Genomic DNA, 21,986 nt, shown 5'->3' with positions numbered 1-21,986 from the left:
AGCGCCAGCATTGTCGGGGTTTGTCGTTGAAGTAGGTCTTGCCGCAGTGTCATCCAAATCTTCATGTTCATCAGTTTCACGCGATGAAGAATAAGAGCTGGCCACCAGATCAGGAACTTTGACTCTTTTAAATTTCTTCGGAGGTGGTGCAGACCAGTCAAATGCTTCCTGGAGACCCATATTCTTCAGTTCTTCCGCGAAATATACATGAGTAAGAATAGCCCAGGTGCGGTTGAGGGTTTCATGAAGGTGATACTGATTTTTCTTCACTGCATTATGGGTTGAGGTCATGTTGTGAAGAATTGCAGCAAATTGACGCTTCACCCATTTGTGATTGTGATCAACCTTCTGATGAAGACTGAGGAGTAACTCACGGTCAGTCATCACCCTGGGTGCTGTGGCTTGAGGATTTTGCTTAGCTGAGGTATTTGCGGCAGTGTCATGTGTTGCAGAATCGTCATTGGTGGAGTAAGATGTAGCTAGACGGAATTGACCATCCAATGGACGAGTGCCTTCATCGATCACAGCAGCTGCCTTGCCCTTATCATCAGATGATGAAACTGGTCGCTTGAGGACTTCAATGGGTGGCAAGTAGCTACCATGGTTCAGAGTGTCAGCCTTGTAATTCAGTGAAGATCTTGCCCTTATGAATCTCATAATCCAAGGCGCATAGGGCTTCAGCTCAAAAGGTGACATTGCAACATTAGCTAGAGTCCTCATGAAGAAATCATGGAAGTTGACGGGAACGCCATGAATGATGTTGAAAAGCATGTTCTTCATGATGCCAACGACGTCTTCATCATTTGAGTCGTGGCCTTTGATAGGACTCATTGTCTTCATCAGGATTCGATAGACTGTCCAAGGCACATACAGCAGTTCCTTGACGAGGAATTTGGTTCGAGGGGCCTGCCCTGGCTTCAAAGGCTTCATGAGCACTTGCATATAATGATCTGTCAGTTCACGGTCATTGTAGATGCAACGTGCACTGTCATGGGGAGGATCAAGAGGAAGGACACGAAGCAATTCAGTTGCTGGTGCCTTGTAGTGAGTGTTTTCTGTCATCCAATCCAGGACCCATGAATTGACATCTTCAGCATCTCCGGTGATATGCAAGGTGGCATAGAACTGAAGAATGAGTTCTTCATTCCAATCACAGATATCTATGCAGAAATTCAGTAGTCCTGCATCGTGAATAACTCGGAGAACTAGCTCGAAGCACGGCAGAGATTCCATATCCACATGAGGTATATGCTCATGATCGAAGATTTTGTCCTTGTCAAAGAGCACTGAGGAATAGAAGTTGGCTTGAGTAGCAGTCCAGAAACGTCTTTTCCTTATGCGAGCAGAGTCATATGGATTGTAATCAGTGAAGAACACATGCTCAGAAAAGAAGTCTTTAGCCTTGAATTTTTGCTTGCTCGAGAACGGATTCTTCGGTTTGGGCAGAGGGGTGTCAGTGATTTGCAGCACAACCTCAGGAATCGCGATCTCAGGTGCTTCAGGCTGAGGAATTTTTGGTTCCTCTTCTTGTGCAGTTTGAGGATCAGCAGCAGGTTCTTCAGCACTAGCGGCTGGAATTTCTTCATGAACAGACGATGTGGGATGAGTTTCTTCAGAGCCCAATTGAACAGTTGTAGCCGGGGACTGAGGAGTTTGTTGAATGGGGGTGAAGAGAGGAGTATTGGGATGCTGACTTTCCCAAAAGTCATTGTTCATCACTGGTGTAGTGCACCCAATATCCACGTCTTCTTCTTCTTTTTCAATTTCCTCAACACCAGCCTCTTCAGCTGTGAACTGAGGCATAGGTGAGGAAACGACTGGCGTTGAAGGGAATGCTTCCACTTCAATTTCTTCATCAAACTGTTCTGAGGTAGCAACAGAATGATTTTCTTCATCAGATCCGCTTGGGATCTTGTAGTCTTCTCCATAAGGAACAATCTCCTTAGATGACATGGAGGAAATGGGAACGACATCAATGGGATTTTCAAGCGAGCTGGTCATTGGCTTCATTTTCTTCGCGGCCGAAGAATTTGACACAGCTGATGCCTTCCTTTTCTTCACTGCAGCTCGCTCTGCAGCCTTGGTCTTCTTCACTTCATAGGCAGAAGGAAGAATTGGAGTTGGTGTTGGCGTAGGAGGAGCTGAGGATTGTGGTTCAGTTTCTTCAGGCGCAACTGGTGCAGTTGCCCTGATCTCTTCAGTTTCTTCAGGCACACCACTAGTGGGTGCCCTGGGAATTTCTTCAGCGGCTGGAATGGAGTCATCAGCCCTGGAACTTGTATTCTCATCAGCAGGCTGAAAGTCATCAGCAGTGCTGGCATGTTCTTCAGCAGGCTGAGCAGAGTCTGTAGCCTGAGGATTTTCTTGTTGCGATGGGGTTGCAACAGTTGTCATTTTCTTCGTCAAATTGACGAATCTCACTTTGCCTCCTTGCCAATCAGCATTGTATGCATCAAAATCCTTGCTGAGGGCTTGGATCTCAGATTGAGCCTTGAGAAGTTCTTCAGGAGTCAGTCTAATGATGTTCTTCTTCAGAAGCTTCTCCTTTCTAGCTTGTGCTCTCTTGATCTCACGAGCCTTTTCAAATTTCCATTTCTCTTCAGCGATGAAATGGGTCAGCATATGACTTTGACCAGGAGTCAGAGGCAGATCAGGCATTGGAGTGTTTGGATCCTGATGCCATAAGTCGATGAAGTCAAGGATCTTCTTCGGATCCAAAAGCAGAGGCACAGGTGTTCCTTTGGCTCTAGTGGCCTTTGCTTGTCTGTCTCTGATGATTTCTGCAAGTTCTTCATCAGAAGCCTCGTCATCAGAGGGCACATGGAAAGCAACCTGTTTCTTTCTTGGACTTGGCCGAGGACCGCGTCCAGCTGTTGCTTTTGTCTTCAGCAGAGTGGGGCCTGATGAGGACATTGGTGCAGCTGAGGAACTTGCTGAGACACCAGAAGCAATCGAGAAACCCTGAGTCCTTTGACATGTAGCCAAATGCACAGGAGTTGAGGACTTGGAGGGAGCTGCTGAGGACATTGGTGGAGCAGCAGAACTCTGAGGAATTTGCCGTGAGGGCGCGGCTGAGGAACTGGGCCGTGAGGGCGCTGACGATGAAGCACTTGGCTTGCGAGCAGGCTTCTTCGGCATTGATTTCCTCAGCTTGACCGACGTCTCAGCGGCAACAGCAGCAGCAGAATCCTCATTGAATTTCCTCACTGCCTCCTTGGCTTGTCTTGCCAGTTTTGCTTGACGCCTAGACCATTCTTCAAGAAAGTCCTCACCACGCTTGATGCTGGTGGGATCAGCGACTTGGCCAGGTGCCAATGGAGCTCTTGGGCATGGAGGGTTTAAGGCGAATTTCTTCATGTACTTTGGAGTAACATAGCGATATTCCCTCCATTCTCGTGCCCATCTTTGTTCTATCCTCTGAATGCGCACTTTGCGCTGATTTTTGTTCTCTTTGCCAAATTTGGCTTCATCAGGTGTGCAATAATCTTTGTATATTTCATCAGGGATCTCGAAGGCAGTCATGACCTCCGGTTTCTTTCCTCCTTTCTGCGGTCTCTTTCCTTCTGCCATTTTCTTCAGATGAGGAATTTGAACAATTGAACACTCTGAAGAAGTATGCAGTTTTTCTTCGAGGAAAGCTGCAAATGAGTTAAGTTGATGAGAACCTAGTGATTTAGCAGCGGACATGAGTACCTGTGAACAGAGTGTAGGTGCGAGGAATTTGGAGAGGTCATATGTGTTCTCAGAAGGTTTTTCGAAAAGACAAGTTTTGAGCAATTTGACCAGTTGAGCCTTGAGGAATTTCACTAAGCGTTCTTGTCTTAGGTTCCAGAGTTGTACAGATCGAAAATCCGCACAATTGAGGAATCTTGAAGAAATGAGTGCTTAGAGAGATGGATCAAGAGCATACAGTGTGTGAGGTGTTCATATGTGAAGATTTGAAGAATAAAACACCTTTGAAGATTTTCAGAAAAGTTTGAGAATCAAAGCGAGTAATAAAAGTGACTTTTAATTACCCGAACTGAAGAACACGACGAACAGAGATGAACCGTGGTGAAGTTCGTCAAGTTAGATCTCCCACGCCCTAATTGGCAGAGGGAGACAGCTACGGCGGCGGCGGAGTGAAGATTTCCGCAGCCGGCGCGAGTACGACGGTGACGAGGTTGAGGCAGTGAAGCTCTTCCTCACCGACGGCGATGGAATAGCGGCGGCGCTAGGGTTTGAGGAGAGCTCGAGCGAGAGACAGCGACCGAGCGGAGTAAATGAAGTAAGGAAGGGAGAGGGGTATTTATAGCCACGGTAAAAACTGTTCGCCCGAAGATTTTGGGACGAACATGCCCCTGCCTTTTCTTCTTCACGCGACATGTGTCACCCACGTACTGTGCAGATGAGAACGTGTAAGATCGTGGGTGAATAAAATAATGCATCATGGGATGTGGAACGGTTTGAGCGGTAAAACCGAAAATCTGGATAAGATTTGTTTTAAAATTTTGTTCGCAATTTCTTCAGCTGACAAGGACACAGTGAAGATTTTGAACGAGTTTCAATCAGAACGCACATGAAGAATTTGTGAATAGATTGGGTTGAGTATAGCATAGAGGGGAAAGGGTCCAATCACATTCACTTAGCAGAAATCGCAACTTGAAGAAATAGCAATAAGTGAATGTTGTAGAGGACATGAACTCATATATATATATATATATATATATAGCCAATGAAAAAAAAATGACGGAACGAGTGAAGATTTTGCAAAGTTGAAGAATTTGAAAAACTGAAGAATTTCAAAAATGAGGAAAAACTCAAATTGAAGATTTTCAACTTTTGTGGTGGCGTGACCCACCGTATAAGAATGATGATTTCAGACACCGCGTACAATTGTCGTAGGGTTCTGAGAATCAAATTCTTCATTAATTTCTTCACACTTAGAGTGTTATTCTTCATTGATTGAAGAAAAACGTTTCTTCATGTGTTGCACATCTAAGTCATCAATTTTGCATAAGGGTTAGGATGTGTGTCCTTTTCAAAGAACATTCGAAGAATATGCTTCACAGCCTTATGGTGTGATTCCTTCGGTGCAGCTTGAAATCGGGCACACATGCAAACACTAAGCATTATATCTGGCCTAGATGCACATAAGTACAATAAGGAACCAATCATGGAGCGGTATACCTTGTGATCGAAGTCAATACCATTTTCATCAGTGCATAGATGGCCATTTGTGGGCATAGGAATTTTGACGCCTTTGCAATCTTGCATGCCGAATTTCCTCAGTACATCTTTGAGGTATTTCTCCTAAGATATGAATATGCCATTGCGCTGCTGACGAATTTGAAGACCTAAGAAGAATTTCAACTCTCCCATCATAGACATTTGATATTCTTCACTCATCATATAGGCAAATTCATCACTATAACGTTGGTTAGTACAGCCAAAGATAATATCATCAACATATATTTGGCACACAAATAGTTCACCATCATATGATTTAGTAAAAAGAGTAGGGTCGAGTGAACCGGGTGTGAAGCCATTCTTCACGAAGAATTCCTTCAATGTATCATACCACGCACGAGGGGCTTGCTTGAGGCCATAGAGGGCCTTATTGAGTCTGAAGACTTTGTCAGGATTCTTTGGATCTTCAAAACCTGGGGGTTGAGCAACATATACTTCTTCCTCAAGCTTACCATTGAGGAATGCACTTTTCACATCCATTTGATATAAGATGATATCATGATGGTTAGCATAGGCAAGTAAAATGCGAATAGCCTCAAGTCTAGCAACAGGTGCAAAAGTTTCATCGAAATCAATTCCTTCAACCTGTGTGTAGCCTTGAGCTACTAGTCGTGCCTTATTCCTCACCACAAGGCCATTTTCATCTTGCTTGTTGCGGTAGATCCACTTTGTGCCAATGATATTATGCTTGCGAGGATCTGGGCGATTGACCAATTCCCAGACATTGTTCAGCTCGAACTGATGTAATTCTTCTTGCATAGCCTGAATCCACTCTGGCTTCAGAAATGCTTCATCTACCTTAGTGGGCTCTGTGATAGAGACAAAAGCATAGTGCCCACAAAAGTTAGATAAATGTGATGCTTTTGAGCGTGTGAGAGGACCTGGTGTGCTAATGTCATCGATGATCTTCTCCACTTGCACTTCTTTTGCAACGCATGGATGAGTTGGTTGTCGCTGAGGATTTTGATCAGCATTTTCTTCAGCACCATTTTCCTCATCATGTTCTTCAGGTGCATCAGCTCGACGTTCTTCATGAACAGGAATGAATTCTTCAGCAGATTCTTCAGTCGGAATGACATCCTCAGTTGCCTTGAGCTTGATAGCATCCTCAGGTGCTGGTTCATCTAACACAGAAGGTAGGTGCTCTCTTTGCGAGCCATTAGTTTCATCAAACCGCACATCTATAGTGTCAACAATCTTGTGAAGAACAATGTTGAAGACTCTGTAGGTGTGCGAGTCCTTTCCGTAACCAAGCAAAAAACATTCATGTGCTTTCGGTGCAAATTTAGAGTTGTGGTGAGGATCTCTAATCCAACATTTAGCACCGAAGACTTTGAAATAACTCACATTGGGTTTCTTGTCAGTGAGGAGTTCATAGGCAGTCTTCTTGAAGAATTTTTGAAGATATACTTTGTTGATGATGTGGCAAGCAGTATCAATTGCATCAATCCAAAAACGCTGAGGCGTTTTGTACTCATCAAGCATAGTGCGAGCCATCTCAACAAGAGTTCTGTTCTTGCGCTCCACGACGCCATTCTACTGAGGAGTATAGGGAGCAGATAACTCATGAGTAATACCAAGTTCATCAAGATATGCATCAAGACCGGAATTCTTGAACTCAGTTCCATTGTCACTTCTGATATGCTTGATCTTCACACCAAAGTTGGTTGAAGCCCTCGAGGAAAATCGTTTGAAGACTTCCTGCACTTCATGTTTGTAAGTAACAATGTGTACCCATGTATATCGAGAATAATCATCAACATGACAAAAACATATAGAGATGCATCATTAGTGACTGCTGAATAATGATTAGGTCCGAAGAGGTCCATGTGAAGCAATTCGAATGGACGGGTAGTGGTCATGATAGTCTTCACTGGATGCTTGGCCTTGGTCATTTTTCCGGCTTCACAGGCTCCGCATAAGTGATCCTTGAGGAATTTGACATTCTCAATGCCAATGACATGCTTCTTCTTCGCAAGCGTGTTCAAATTCCTCATGCCTGCGTGACCAAGTCGTCGATGCCATAGCCAGCCTTCTAAAGCTTTTGCAAGTAGACATACGGCTGGTTGTGGTCCTGTAGAGAAATCAACAACATACAAATCTCCTCTCCTAAAGCCTTCGAAGACTTTGGAATTGTCAGCTTCCATAATCACAACACAGCGATATTTGCCAAAGACAACAACCATATCAAGATCACAAAGCATTGAGACTGACATGAGATTGTATCCTAAGGACTCAACAAGCATGACTTTGTCCATGTGCTTATCCTTAGAGATAGCAACCTTACCAAGACCCAATACCTGACTTTTGCCTTTGTTAGCAAAGATGATATGCTTCAGAGGTGAAGGTGATAAGGGAGCATCCATCAATAGATTCTTTTCACCAGTCATGTGATTTGTACATCCACTATCGAGGACCCATTCAGTGGTTTTGGGTTGATCATCCTGCAGATGAATTAGTGTAGCTTACAATCTCATATGCTTCATCAGTGAAGAATATGATATCAAGTTCATCAGATGAATTTCATCAAGCAGTAAACAGATATAGCAGTATCAGGACGTGTGAAATGAAAGTTCATTTCATCATGATTCGCCTGCGTCCTTTCAGGCATTTTTGTCAGGTCCCCAGCAAATTCTTCAAACGTTAGAGCACGTCTGGAGACCTGACCCTGCAGAAGAGATTAGTTCTTTTTCTTCACCACCCACATCTGGAGGGGTGGCAAAGAGTTTATCATCCTGCGAGCACAATGTGAGAAAGGTGGCAAAGATGCCAAACCATTTCACTTCACATAAGAGGGGTTAGGGTAAGCATATGAATAAGCAGAGTAATTCTTCGAGGACTTATGAACATAATGGTTTGAAGAATAATGCACATATTCATAGCCCTTAGCTCTACCCTGCGAGACAGAGTTGTTAGCACGATGATAATCATATGAGGACTTTGATCCAGTTGAGGAATTTGATCCATATGAAGAATTTGGTCCATATGAAGAATTTGATCTGGGGTTCCGGTTCTTCACAGGTGGTGTCATGAGGACATTCACCTGAAGACTTTCAACACAACTTTTGGGAACCCGGATTTTCTTCATAGGAGAACTGTTCCTGCAGTTAGTGCCAACATATCTAGCAAATACTTCACCATTCTGATTTTTGGACAGTTTATAGTTGGAGTCAAATGACTCATCAGAAGAATGAGGAGATTCACATGTAAAGCCAGATAAGTTAGATGGATCAACTAGAGGTCCCTTTGCAGCAACCCATGAGGTTTTGGGGTACTGCTCAGGCTTCCAATATGTTCCATCAGCATTGAGTTTCCTCTCAAAGGCAATACCCTCTTTTCTAGGGTTTCTGTTGAGGATCTGCTTTTTGAGCACATCACAAAGTGTTTGATGCCCTTTGAGGCTTTTGTACATGCCTGTCATGTACAATTCCTTCAGCCCTGCATTGTCAGTGATACTAGCAATGTCCTCAGATGAGGAGTTAGTGATAGCAGAGGCAGATGAAGAATTTGTAACATTTGAAGCATTTGAACATTTAGGTGAAGAATTAGCAGATTCACGTTCAATGCACTTTAAGCATGGAGGAACAAATTCTTCCTGAGAAGCGCTGATTTGTTGATCTAGTAATGAATCGTGCTCCTTCTGAAGATCTTCATAACACACTCTTAGCTTTTCAAGATCTTCCTTTCTTTGAAGAGATTCAAGAGAAAGTTTCTCGTGATCTTGCTTTTCTTGAAGAAATTCATAAGAAAGTTTCTCATGATCAGACAAGAGAGAGTTATGATGACCTTGAAGGTTATCATACCTAGACTGAAGTCTCTGAAGATTTTCAGTCAAGGCTTTAGTGCGATCCATTTCTTCACCCAACATATCATCACTTTTATCTAGCATGTTTTGAACCTTTTCAAGAGCCCGTTGTTGTTTCACAGCAATTTTAGCAAGTTTAGAGTAGCTGGGCTTGAGATCCTCATCAGATTCGTTTTCACTAGAGTCAGAGGAGTTGTATTTGAGTACCTTAGCACCTTTCTCCATGAAGCAATAGGTGGGAGCGTAGCCATCATTATCTTCATCAGGTTTGTCGGTGGAGTCAGTTTCTTCAGCGTTGAAGATGGACTTGCTGACGAAGGCAGTAGCAACGGCCAGACTCGCCACACCAGACTCAGATTCTTCAGACTCCTCCTCTTCATCATTTTCCTCAGATTCAGCTTCAGAGTCCATTTCCTTGCCAATGAATGCCCGAGCCTTCTTGGAGATGCCCTTCTTGTGAGATGAAGACTTCAAGGATTTTGATGACGAAGATTTTGATGATTTCTTCTTCTTCTTCGCATCATCAGAACTGTAATCCTTGTATTTCTTCTTCTTCATTTCCTTTTCCCACTAAGGACAATCTTGAATATAGTGACCCGGCTTCTTGCATTTGTGGCAAAGTCTTCTCTTATAGTCGCTGGATGAGGAATCATTTCCTCTTGAGGATTTTCCAAAGCGACCACGTCTTGTGAACTTCTGGAATTTCTTCACAAGCAGTGCTAGATCCTGGCTCAGTTCTTCAGGATCACCAAGGCTACTACCAGAATCCTCACATTCAGAGTCAGACACAACCTTGGCCTTCAGGGCACGTGGTTTGCCATAGTTTGAGCCATAGAGATCTCTCTTTTCAGCAAGCTAGAACTCGTGAGTGTTTAGCCTTTCAAGGATATCAGCAGGATCAAGCGACTTGTAGTCAGCACGTTCTTGTATCATCAGTCCCAGAGTATCAAATGAGGAATCAAGCGATCTCAGCAGTTTCTTCACAACTTCATGATCAGTGATGTCAGTGGCACCGAGGGCTTGAAGCTCATTTGAGATGTCAGTGAGGCGATCAAAGGTTCGTTGGACATTCTCATTGTCGAGTCTTTTGAAGCGGTTGAAGAGATTCTGAAGAACATCGACTCGAGAGTCACGCTGAGTTAAAACTCCTTCATTTACGTTGGACAGCCTATCCCAGATAAGCTTAGCAGTTTCCAAAGCACTCACTCTTCCATACTGTCCTTTGCTCAGATGACCACATATGATATTCTTCGCTTGAGAATCGAGTTGTTTGAATCTCTTCACATCAGTAGCGTTCAGTGAGGGAGTGATAGTGGGGACACCATTTTCCACAACATACCAGAGATCGTTATCAATTGCCTCAAGATGCATTCGCATCTTGTTCTTCCAGTAGGGGTAGTCCGTTCCATCAAAGGTAGGACACCCAGCCGAGACCTTGATCATACCTGCGGTCGACATAACTAAAAATCCAGGCGGTTAAACCAAAATCACACAGAACAAGGGAGTACCTTGCTCTGATACCAATTGAAAGTGCGTTATATCGACTAGAGGGGGGTGAATAGGCGATTTTTATGAATTCTTCACTGAGGAATTTGCTGATGAGGAAATTCCTTAGTGAAGAACTACTTGCAGCGGAATAAGTACTCAGAAGTAAACATAACAGGATACAAACATAGTCATCATGATGAAATGAAGACAGGCACAGAGTACAGAAAGCATATACACAGGATAACAAGATGAAGACAAACAGACTGAAGAAATTGAACTGAGGAATTTGTGAAAGTCTTCAGTCAAAGTCTTCAAGCACAGATATGAACAACATACAACACGGACATGAGGAAATGAAAGAGTTGAGGAAATAGAACTAGTTAGTTGGTGAAGACAATGATTTGGTAAACCAGTTCCAACTGCTGTCTCAGTTGTACGTCTGGTTGGAGCGGCTGAGTATTTAAACTCGAGGACACGCAGTCCCGGACACCCAGTCTTTGAGACGCAACTCAGGACACCCAGTCCTCACTGTATTCTCCTTGAACTAAGACCACGCAGGTCTCGTCCAATCACTCGTGGTAAGTCTTCAGGTGACTTCCAAACCTTCACAGACTTGGTCACTCGGCGATCCACAATTCCTCTTGGATGCTCTAGACCTTGACTCCTAACCGTCTGGAAGAAGCACAGTCTTCAAAGGTAACAAGCGTAGGATCCACGCAGGATCAATTTCTTCAGTGATGCTCAATCACTTTGGGTTTGTGGGGGTTTGGTTTTGGGTTTTCCTCACTTGATTATTTTCGCTCAAAGTCCTCGGAGGATGGGTTGCTCTCAAATGACAAGTGTCAAGTTCTCTCGGAGCAGCCAACCAACTAGTGGTTGTAGGGGGCGGCTATTTATAGCCTAGGGAGAAGCCCGACATGATAAGACATAAATGCCCTTCAATGATATGACCGTTAGGTGGACAGGATATTTTGGACAGCTGGCGAGCAGCATAGCAATGGTCGGAAATTTGACTCTCAAATTCCTCAGGGCTATCATGTTCCTCACTATGTAGGCAATTCGCACTGGCGAATTCCTAACTCCTTAGTCAGAGCAAAGTCCTCAGTGACCAGAAGAACTGTGTCTTTGTCACTGAAGAATTTGACTGAACTGTATGAGATTTCCAATGGCTTCACTCGAAGGGATTGGTAGGTGTAGGATTTTGAGTTGAGCATCACATGGAAATTTTTCCTTAGTATTTCCTCGACCCCCTTTAACAGTACGATGTTTCCTATGACTCAAGAAAGAGAAAATGAAACTACGAAAACAAAAGTCTTCACGCTTCATGTTCCTCAAGTGAATACGAAGTCTTCAAGGTCACACCAATTTCTTCAGTTTCAAAGTCTTCAGAAAGTCTTCAGAATATCAAAGTCTTCAGTCGAAGAACTTCATTTTTAGGGGTCGACTTTCTCTGTAAATATCAAACTCCTCATAGACTTATAGACCTGTGTACACTCACAAACGCATCAGTTACTTAACCTATAAGTCTTCAATACACCAAATCACTAAGGGACACTAGATGCACTTACATTTAGGCAACAGGACGGGGTAAGAAAGTTATAACCAATCGATGGATTCGTAAGCATCGGGATTTTCTCACTTCTCATGACATTCGATTGAAGACAATAACGCTAGAACGATATGTAGCCAACCGTGCAAACACAAGATTTGTCACATTCTTCCTGCTGAATGTGAGGTTACTATTGTCCATCAGGCTTAAGTTTATCAGCAGCATGGTTTTGACGGATGGGTATGTCGAAGAGCAAAAAAAGGAGTTTCAGGTGGGCAAAAGAGCTTCTGAACGTGCCGGGCTTCTATTTACAACATATTGTGGTCATAATCCAATAAATTTTACGACCCAGGATGTTCATTCTATGGACCTGACCGATTCATTTGACTGTGACTGCCGAAAATAGTGCTGGAGTTAGATGTTCTTGCCCTTTTCAATCTGGGTTTTTTTTGTAAACCTGGTATGAACAATCAACCCTCGTGCTTTTGTACAGTTTTGTAAGCTGGAGTTAGATGTTCCTGCCCTTTTCAACTCGGCTGTGACTGTCATATTTTCTTTGGAAACAAGGCAAATGGACTTGCCCATTTTCAGTTTAACTTTAGAGTGAAATATCTGTAAACAAATCACAACCAAGGGAAATAACATCTACTCACGCCGAGGCTGCTTCCAAGCTCACTGGCATTACAGAGACAATGTGATTAGCCCCCACCAGCACGCCACAAACTTATTTCGAACTAGCACACTCAATATGGGCCTGTAAATTTTTCATAGGAAAGGCTGCATGACCATGACAGATTTGGATTCTGACATCTGTCGTGTATGTTCTATCTCTGGTCTTCTTCTCTCCAGCTGCCCCAAACAAACCACCCCGTCGCGCTCCGCTTGCTCCCGCCTTCCCATGGCTGCTGCGCCTCCGCCGCCCACCGTACGTACCCTCCAATTGGCCCAGTCCCTCCTCTATTCCCCCACAGGTCCTGTTATTCTTCGGCAACGTCAGCCCCAACACGCACCCGTTCCCGAACCAGTCGACCCTCGTGCTCCCCTCCGCCTGCGACTTGACCGGCGCATCTTCAACGGCTCCTGTTCGTTCCGTCCGAGGCCTCGCATCGTCCCTCCGCCTTGCGGCCTGGTTCGCTCGCCGTGCGCGGTGCGCCGCCCTACTTGCGTTGTCAACGTCGTCAACAACGAAGAGGAACAAGGAGATGACTGTACGTGGAGAGGATGACAGTAGGGGACCCACCAGCGTCATGGCAGTACGCAAGCAAGTGGCCCTCTATAGTACAAGCCCAACAATATGGTTCCTCCTAATGGTTGGACATCTGGGGCTCACGCGCATTGTCAACGTAGTCAATAACGAGAGAATTACACTACGAGCGGCTGACACCAGGGACCCAGCAAGTCGCGCAGTTTTTTTTTTGAGGAACAGCAGTTGTTATTTATACTAGTTTTAGCGACGGATCAGGGTAACAACGGGGCTGTGCGGGGCGTTGTGGCCCGTCTAGCCAGGGTTTATTTATGTTTACCACATCAATGAGCCCAGTTGTGTTTTTTTCTTGCTGAAAATGGCTAGCCCAGTTCTTTTTTTAAAGAAATAGCCCAAACAAGGCCTACTTGCTTTATCAGCCCTGCTAGGCTGCAAATCTTTCAAGACGAATGAGAGTTTCATTCGGTTTGCCCAGAAATGGCCTGTACATTTTTTAAAACACATCAAACCAGGGAATTAGTTTTCAACTTTTTTTAATTACAAGATCTTATATTCCATTGATTTTTATGCGTGGACAATTATTTGGATTTTATATTTATATAAATTATTTTTCAAAATAGTTTAAATGTGAATCGATATTTCTGGATTAAAAACAGTTGACTGCACCGAAATATGCAAAATTTCATATACTTTTTTAACCATGGCCACAATATGGGGTGTAATGCTAACAAAAGAAGATGGGCTCCAAAAAAAATCTTAAGAATTAGCAAATGGGCTGTACATTATTAGAAATAATGGCAGATAGGTTGTATGTTGTTTTCCACAGATTTCAGGCTGACTTGTGCGCCTAGCACAGGTTGACGCGTATGCTTTCATATAAAAAGGTTGACGCACACGCAACGCCCTGTCAACTTAGTCAACACACGAGAGCAGTGACTGTTGGATGTCCATCCAACGGCTGTCGTTCTTCTTCAATCTCTGCTCTTCATGCTCCAGCCGCTCAAACAAGCGCCGGCGGGACTGCCTGCTCCCTCTCTCGTGGCCGGCTATGCTGCCGCGCAGGCCTCACGGCCCCACCGTACTCCCATCGCTGGCCCAGCCATCCCTCTACTCACCCATGCATGTTGTTATTCTCCGGCGACGGCAGACGAACCAGTAAACCCTCATACTCCTCCGCGTGGGAAACAACTGCGGAGTATTCCCTGGCTCTGTGTCGTTCCCTTCCTAGGCCTCGCCGTCGCCCACCGCCCTGGTGCTCTCGCGTGGCCTGGTCAACGTGGTCAATGAACAATCCATCGGAAGTGGACTGTACGTGGAGAGGCTGACAGCTGGGTCCACGGCCGCACGCAAGGACATGCCTCCTTATTACGCGCAAAATAATGATTCCTCCACCTGACAGCTAGGACCCACAGGAAGGGCCTCTTGTATTTCGCGAAAAAAACATTCTCCCCGCTGACAGGTCGGACCCACCAGCTATATCTTCGCACGCAAGGAAGTGCCACCTTATTACGCCCAAAAAAAATGAATACCCCCCTGCTAGCTGGGACCCACCATATTGTTGGGCTGACTTGTGGGCCTACTAAGTTGACGGGGACGGAGGGCTTTGTCAACTTAGTCAATACTCCAGTGACCGTATGATGTCCATCCAACGGCCATAGTGCTTCTTCAACCTCTGGTCTTCTTGCTCCAGTCGCCCAAAGCAGCGCCGGTCGTGCCGCCTGCTCCTGCCTCCCGTGGCCGGCTGTGCTACCGCCTGCTCCTGCCTTCCCATGGCCCGGCTCCGCATCGTCCCCTTCCTAGGCCTCGCCGTCGTCCACCGCCGTGGTGCTCTCGGCGCGGCGTGGTCAATGTGGTCAACGACCGACTTCCATCGGAAGAGTACTGATACGTGGAGAGGCTGACAGCTGGGTCCACGGCAGCCGCAAGGAAGTGCCTCCTTATTACGCGGAAAATAATTATTCCTCCACCTAACAGCGGGGACCCACCGGACGGGCCACCATATTTTGCGAAAAAAATCATTTCCCCTGACTGCTGGGACCCACCGACGGGCCACCGTATTTCGAGAAAAAAACGTTCCCCCCGCTGTCAGCTCGGACCCACCAGAAGTGCCTCCTTATTACGCACAAAAAAATGAATACTCCCCGGCTAGCTGGGACCCACCTTGGTGGAGCTCTGTGGCCTACTAAGTTGACGGGGACGAATGGCTTTCTCAACTTAGTCAATATGAACGATTCTAGCTCCAGTGACCGTACGATGTCCATCCAACGGCCGTAGTGCTTCTTCAACCTCTGGTCTTCTTGCTCCAGCTGCCCAAAGCAGCGCCGGTCGTGCCGCATGCTCCTGCCTCCCGTGGCCGGCTGTGCTGCCGCGGAGGCCTCACCGCCCCTACTATTCCCACCTGCTGGCCAGGCCCTATGCGGGAGGCAGCCTCACACCACAGCCGAACCAGTAAACCCTCGTACTCCTCTCCGTGCGGCTTCCACTGCCGCGTCTTCCCCGGCTCCGCGTCGTCCCCTTCCTAGGCCTCGTCGTCGTCCACCGCCGTGGTGCTCTCTGCACGGCGTGTGGTCAACATGGTCAAGGAACGACTTCCATCGGAAGAGTACTGTATGTGGAGAGGCTGACAGCTGGGTCCACGGCCACAATCCCAGTTTTTTTGTGATTTGCCAAGTAAGTCGCTTTGTCAGGCCTGTTGGGCTGCAAATCTTTCAAGACGAGGAGAGCTTTCATTCGGCTGGCCGAGAAAATGCCCATCAGTAATGGAGAAATGGGTTGTACATTTTTAAAACACATCGAAACTGGCAATTAGTTTTCAAATATTTTTTTTCATTTCAAGATTTTAAATTACATTAATTTTATGCGTGGAGAATTTTGGTTGGATTTTAGTATTGATATACATTTATTTTTAAAATCAGTTTCAATGTGAGTAAAAATTTCGGGATTAAAATAGTTCGGACCGCACCGAAATATGAAAAATTTCGTATATTTTTTTAACCGTGGCCACAATATGGGCTGTAATGCTAACAAAAAGAATATGGGCTCCAAAAAAAACCTTAAGAATTAGCAAATGGGCTATAAATTATTAGAAATAATGGCAGATGGGCTGTATGCTGTTTTCCACAGATTTGAGGTTTTCCTAAAAAAAGGTTGACGCACAAGCAGTGACGGTTGGATGTCCATCCAACGGCCGTCGTGCTTCATCAATCTCTGCTCTTCCTGCTCCAGCCGCTCAAACAAGCGCCGGCTGGGATTGCCTGCTCCTTCCTCCCGCGGTCGGCTGTGCTGCCGCGCAGGCCTCACCACCCCACCGTACTCCCATCGCTGGCCTAGCCATCCCTCTACTCACCCACACCTGCTGTTATTATCCGGCAATGGCAGATGAACCAGTAAACCCTCGTACAGTCGTACTCCCCTCCGCGTGGGAAACAACTGCCAAGTATTCCCTGTCTCCGTGTCGTCTCCGTTCCTAGGCCTCGCTGTCGTCCACCACCGTGGTGCTCTCGGCGCGGCGTGGTCAAGTGTGGTCAAACGACCGACTTCCATCGGAAGAGTACTGTGCGTAGGAGAGGCTGACAGCTGGGTCCATGGCCACAGCAAGGAAGTGCCTCCTTATTACGCGCAAAATAATTATTCCTCCACCCTGACAGCGGGGACCCACTGGACGGGCCACCATGTTTCGCGAAAAAAATGTTTCCCCCCTGACTGCTAGGACCCACCAGCTACACCTTCGCACGCAAGGAAGTGCGTCCGGGCAAAAAAAAAACGATTCGCCCCCCTGACTGCTGGGACCCACCAGCTACATCTTCTCATGCAAGGAAGTGCGTCCGGGCAAAAAAAAATGATTTGCCCCCCGACTGCCGGGACCCACCAGCTACATCTTCGCAGGCAAGGAAGTGCCTGACAGTCGGGACCCACATGGTCGAAGCATTACTTAGCGTTTGTCAGTCTGGTCGCGAATGTGTACGTACATACTGGTGGTTGTAGAGCGCGCACCACGTGTCGTAGTAGAGTGCGCGCACGTAGCATGTACACGTACGTACACGGCCAGGGTGCAACGAAAGAAAATACGGCCAACGTATGTTGGTAACATACGGGCGGGGTCCTCGAACGCCTAGCCGCGCATTACGTACGGCGAGGGCTCGTGTTCTATCCGGGGAGGCAACCGAAATGCGTCGTGTTTCAGTGGGGGAGGCAAACGGAATGCGTCCGTGTTCATTCGGGGGAGGCACAGAATGCGTTGTGTTCATGGGGATGCAATGGAATGCGTCGTGTTCATCGGGAGGCAACAGAATGTGTTGGGAGCCAACCGGGCTTGGTACGAATAGGCGTATGGAAACGAGGCCCTGTGCGTACCACAACAACGGAGGAAACGGACCTCCTACGGTCGAAACGGGGGGTCATGTTGATCGGGAGGGGTGTGGCGTACCGCAAAATGGAGGAAAACGGACCTCCTACGGTCGAAATGGGGGGTCCTGTTGATCGGGAGGGTGTGGCGTACCGCAAAACGGATGAAACGGACTTGTGTTGGAGCACTACGTCGAAACGGGGGGGGAGAGGGGTGTGGCGTACCGCAAAACGGGACTCCACAGGATACTGTTCATCTCCACCGTCGACCTCCTCCAGCCTCCACGGGCTCGTGTTCATCCAACCTCCACCGCGCGCTACTCCACCGGCTACTGTTCAACCACCCCTCCACGGGCACCCCTCCATCGTCTACTGTTCATCCAGCCCTCCACACCACGGGGTCCTGTTCAACCACCCCTCCACGGCCACCCCTCCACCGTCTACTGTTCATCCAGCCCTCCACACCACGGGTTCATGTTCATCCAGAGGCAACGCCACCTGCTCACTGTTCATCCCCCCCCCCCTCGCAACACTCACTGTTCATCCCAGAGGCAGCATCGATCGGCTTCAGTTAGCAGCAGTAGCGAAGGAATCGCTCCATCGGGTTCAGTTAACAGCCATTGATCGATCGCTCGGGTTCAGTAACGCGTAGCCTGCAGTGCAATCGCTCAACGCCTCGCTCAGGTTCAGTTAGGGCCAACGCCTCGCACACACGCGCGTACCTGTACGAGAGAAACGCACATCGCTCTCCCACAGTAACCGGCAACTCCCTGAAATTTCCTCCCCCTCGCTTCTACCATGGTTTTTTCCGTCAATGGACGTCCCAAAGAATGTCATGCAGCTGCGTCTCCGGCCCGCGCAGGACGAAAAGCCCATTTTTTGTCATGATTTTTCATCATAGAATTAGGAGCCCACCACATCTATGATGATACTGGGTTTTATCACAATTATCGTCATAGAAGTTTCATATGTATGACAGAAAAAAAATTGTTCGGCCCAAAATGTCACGGATGTGTCTTTTTTTGTAGTGGAGAGAAAACCTTACTGAAAACTGCTTATCATTTCCTTCTGCTCCTCGTTGGGTTCGGCACTCTTACTTATCAAAAGGACTACGATAGATCCCCTATACTTGTGGGTCATCTAGACTCTTTTCTGGCGCCGTTGCCGGGGAGCATAGCACTCTTGGTGAGTGGAACTTGGTAAGGAAACATTTATATAGTGTGCTGAAATTTTCTATTACTTGTCACTATGGAAACTAATCCTTTGAGGGCTTGTTTGGGGTATCTTCACCCCAACCAGAAGAGCAAAGAGATGATCCTCAACCTACTGAACCTTATGAAAATATTCACTTTGAGATTCCTTCGGGTATGATAGAAAAACTGTTAGCTAATCCTTTTGCAGGAGACGGAACATTGCATCCCGACTTACAACTTATCTTTGTGGATGAAGTTTGTGGATTATTTAAGCTTGCAGGTATTCCCGATGATGTTGTCAAAAGGAAGGTCTTCCCTTTATCTTTGAAGGGAGATGCAATGACATGGTATAGGCTATGTGATGATACGAGATATTGGAATTATAAGCGATTGAAGTTGGAATTTCACCAGAAGTTCTATCCTATGCATCTTGTTCATCGTGATCGTAATTACATATATAATTTCTGGCCTTGCGAAGGAGAAAGCATCGCTCAAGCTTGGGGGAGGCTTAAGTCAATGTTATATTCATGCCCCAATCATGAGCTCTCTCGGGAAATGATTATTCAGAATTTTTATCCTCGGCTTTCTCTTGATAATCGCAACCTGCTTGATACTTCCTGTGTTGGTTCCTATATGCTGAAGACTATTGATTTCAAATGGGACTTATTGGAAAGAATTAAATGCAACTCTGAAGATTGGGGTTCTGACGATGGTAAGGAGCCAGGTATGACACCTAAGTTTGATTGTGTTAAATCTTTTATGGATACCGGTGCTTTCCGTGGATTTAGCTCTAAGTATGGACTTGACTCTGAGATAGTAGCTACTTTTTGTGAAACTTTTGCTACTCACGTTGATCTCCCTAAAGAGAAGTGGTTTAAATATAACCCTCCTGTTGAAGTTAAAGTAGTTGCACCTATTACAGTCGAAGAAAAGACTATTACATATAGTGATCCCATTATTCCTACTGCTTATGTTGAAAAACCTCCTTTTCCTGTTAGGATAAAAGATCATGTTAAAGCTTCGACTATTGTTCGTAAGAGTAATACTAGGACTTACACACCTCCTGAGCAAATTAATGTTGAACCTGGTATTGCTATGATTAAAGATCTCTTGGATGAAGACTTCGATGGGCATGTCATATCTTTCTTGGGTGAAACTGCTAATATTGCTAGACCCGATACTAAGACACGTAGACCTGTTGTAGGCACGCCTGTTATTTCTGTTAAAATAGGAGATCATTGTTATCATGGTTTATGTGATATGGGTGCTAGTGCTAATGCGATACCTTATGATCTTTATAAAGAAATTATGCACGATATTGCACCTGTTGAATTAGAAGACATTGATGTTACTATTAAGCTTGCTAATAGGGACACCATTAAACCTATTGGGATTGTTAGAGATGTTGAATTCTTGTGTGGGAAGATTAAATACCCTGCTGATTTTCTCGTTCTTGGTTCCCCACAAGATGATTTTTGTCCCATTATTTTTGGTAGACCCTTCTTGAATACTGCTAGTGCTAAGATTAATTGTGAAAAGAATATTGCCACTGTTGGCATAGATGGTATGTCTCATGAGTTTAACTTTGCTAAGTTTAGTAGACAACCTCGTGAAAGGGAACCATCTAGTAAGGATGAAATTATTGGTCTTGCTTCCACTGCTGTTCCACCAACTGATCCGTTAGAACAATATCTGCTAGACCATGAAAATGACATGTTTATGAAGGAAAGGGAAGAAATAGATGAAGCGTTCCTTAAACAAGAACCTATGCTGAAACATAACCTTCCCATTGAAATTCTTCGGGATCCCCCTCCACCCAAGGGTGATCCCGTGTTTGAACTCAAACCATTACCTGATAATCTTAAGTATGCTTATCTTGATGAAAAAGAAATATATCCTGTTATTATTAGTGCTAACCTTTCAGAGAAAGAAGAAGAAAGATTATTGAAAACTCTGAAGAAGCATCGAGCTGCTATTGGATATACTCTGGATGATCTTAAGGGCATTAGTCCCACATTATGTCAACACAAAATTTCAGTGGAGAAAGATGCCAAACCAGTTAGAGATCCTCAAAGACGATTAAATCCCAAAATGAAGGAAGTGGTAAGAAAGGAGATACTAAAACTCCTTGAGGCAGGTATTATTTATCCCGTTGCTGATAGTGAATGGGTAAGCCCTGTCCATTGTGTCCCTAAAAAGGGAGGTATTACCGTTGTTCCTAATGATAAAGATGAACTGATCCCGCAAAGAATTATTACAGGTTATAGGATGGTAATTGATTTCCGTAAGTTAAATAAAGCTACTAAGAAAGATCATTACCCTTTACCTTTTATTGATCAAATGCTAGAAAGGCTATCCAAACACACACATTTTTGCTTTCTAGATGGTTATTCCGGCTTCTCTCAGATACCTGTATCAGCGGGGGATCAATCTAAAACTACTTTTACTTGCCCTTTTGGTACTTTTGCTTATAGACGTATGCCTTTTGGTTTATGTAATGCACCTGCTACCTTTCAAAGATGCATGATGGCTATATTTTCTGATTTTTGTGAAAAGATTTGTGAGGTATTCATGGATGACTTCTCCGTCTATGGATCCTCTTTTGATGATTGTTTGAGCAACCTTGATCGAGTTTTGCAGAGATGCGAAGACACTAGTCTCGTCCTGAATTGGGAAAAGTGTCACTTTATGGTTAATGAAGGCATTGTCTTGGGGCACAAGATCTCCGAGAGAGGTATTGAAGTTGATAAGCCAAAGTTGATGCTATTGAAAATATGCCATGTCCCAAGGACATAAAAGGTATAAGAAGTTTCCTTGGTCATGCTGGCTTTTATAGGAGGTTCATTAAGGACTTTTCTAAAATCTCTAGGCCTCTGACTAATTTATTGCAAAAAGATATTCCTTTTGTCTTTGATGATGATTGTGTAGAAGCATTTGAAAACACTTAAGAAGGCTTTGATCACTGCACCTATTGTTCAGCCACCTGATTGGAACTTACCTTTTGAAATTATGTGTGATGCTAGTGATTATGCTGTAGGTGCTGTTTTAGGGCAAAGAGTCGATAAGAAATTGAATGTTATACAGTATGCTAGTAAGACTCTTGATATTGCTCAGAGAAATTATGCTACCACTGATAAAGAATTCTTAGCAGTTGTGTTTGCATGTGATAAGTTT

This window comes from Triticum aestivum, chromosome 5B (assembly GCF_018294505.1).
Source record: "Triticum aestivum cultivar Chinese Spring chromosome 5B, IWGSC CS RefSeq v2.1, whole genome shotgun sequence".
NCBI classification, from domain to species: domain Eukaryota; kingdom Viridiplantae; phylum Streptophyta; class Magnoliopsida; order Poales; family Poaceae; genus Triticum; species Triticum aestivum.
This window is presented reverse-complemented; position numbering follows the sequence as displayed.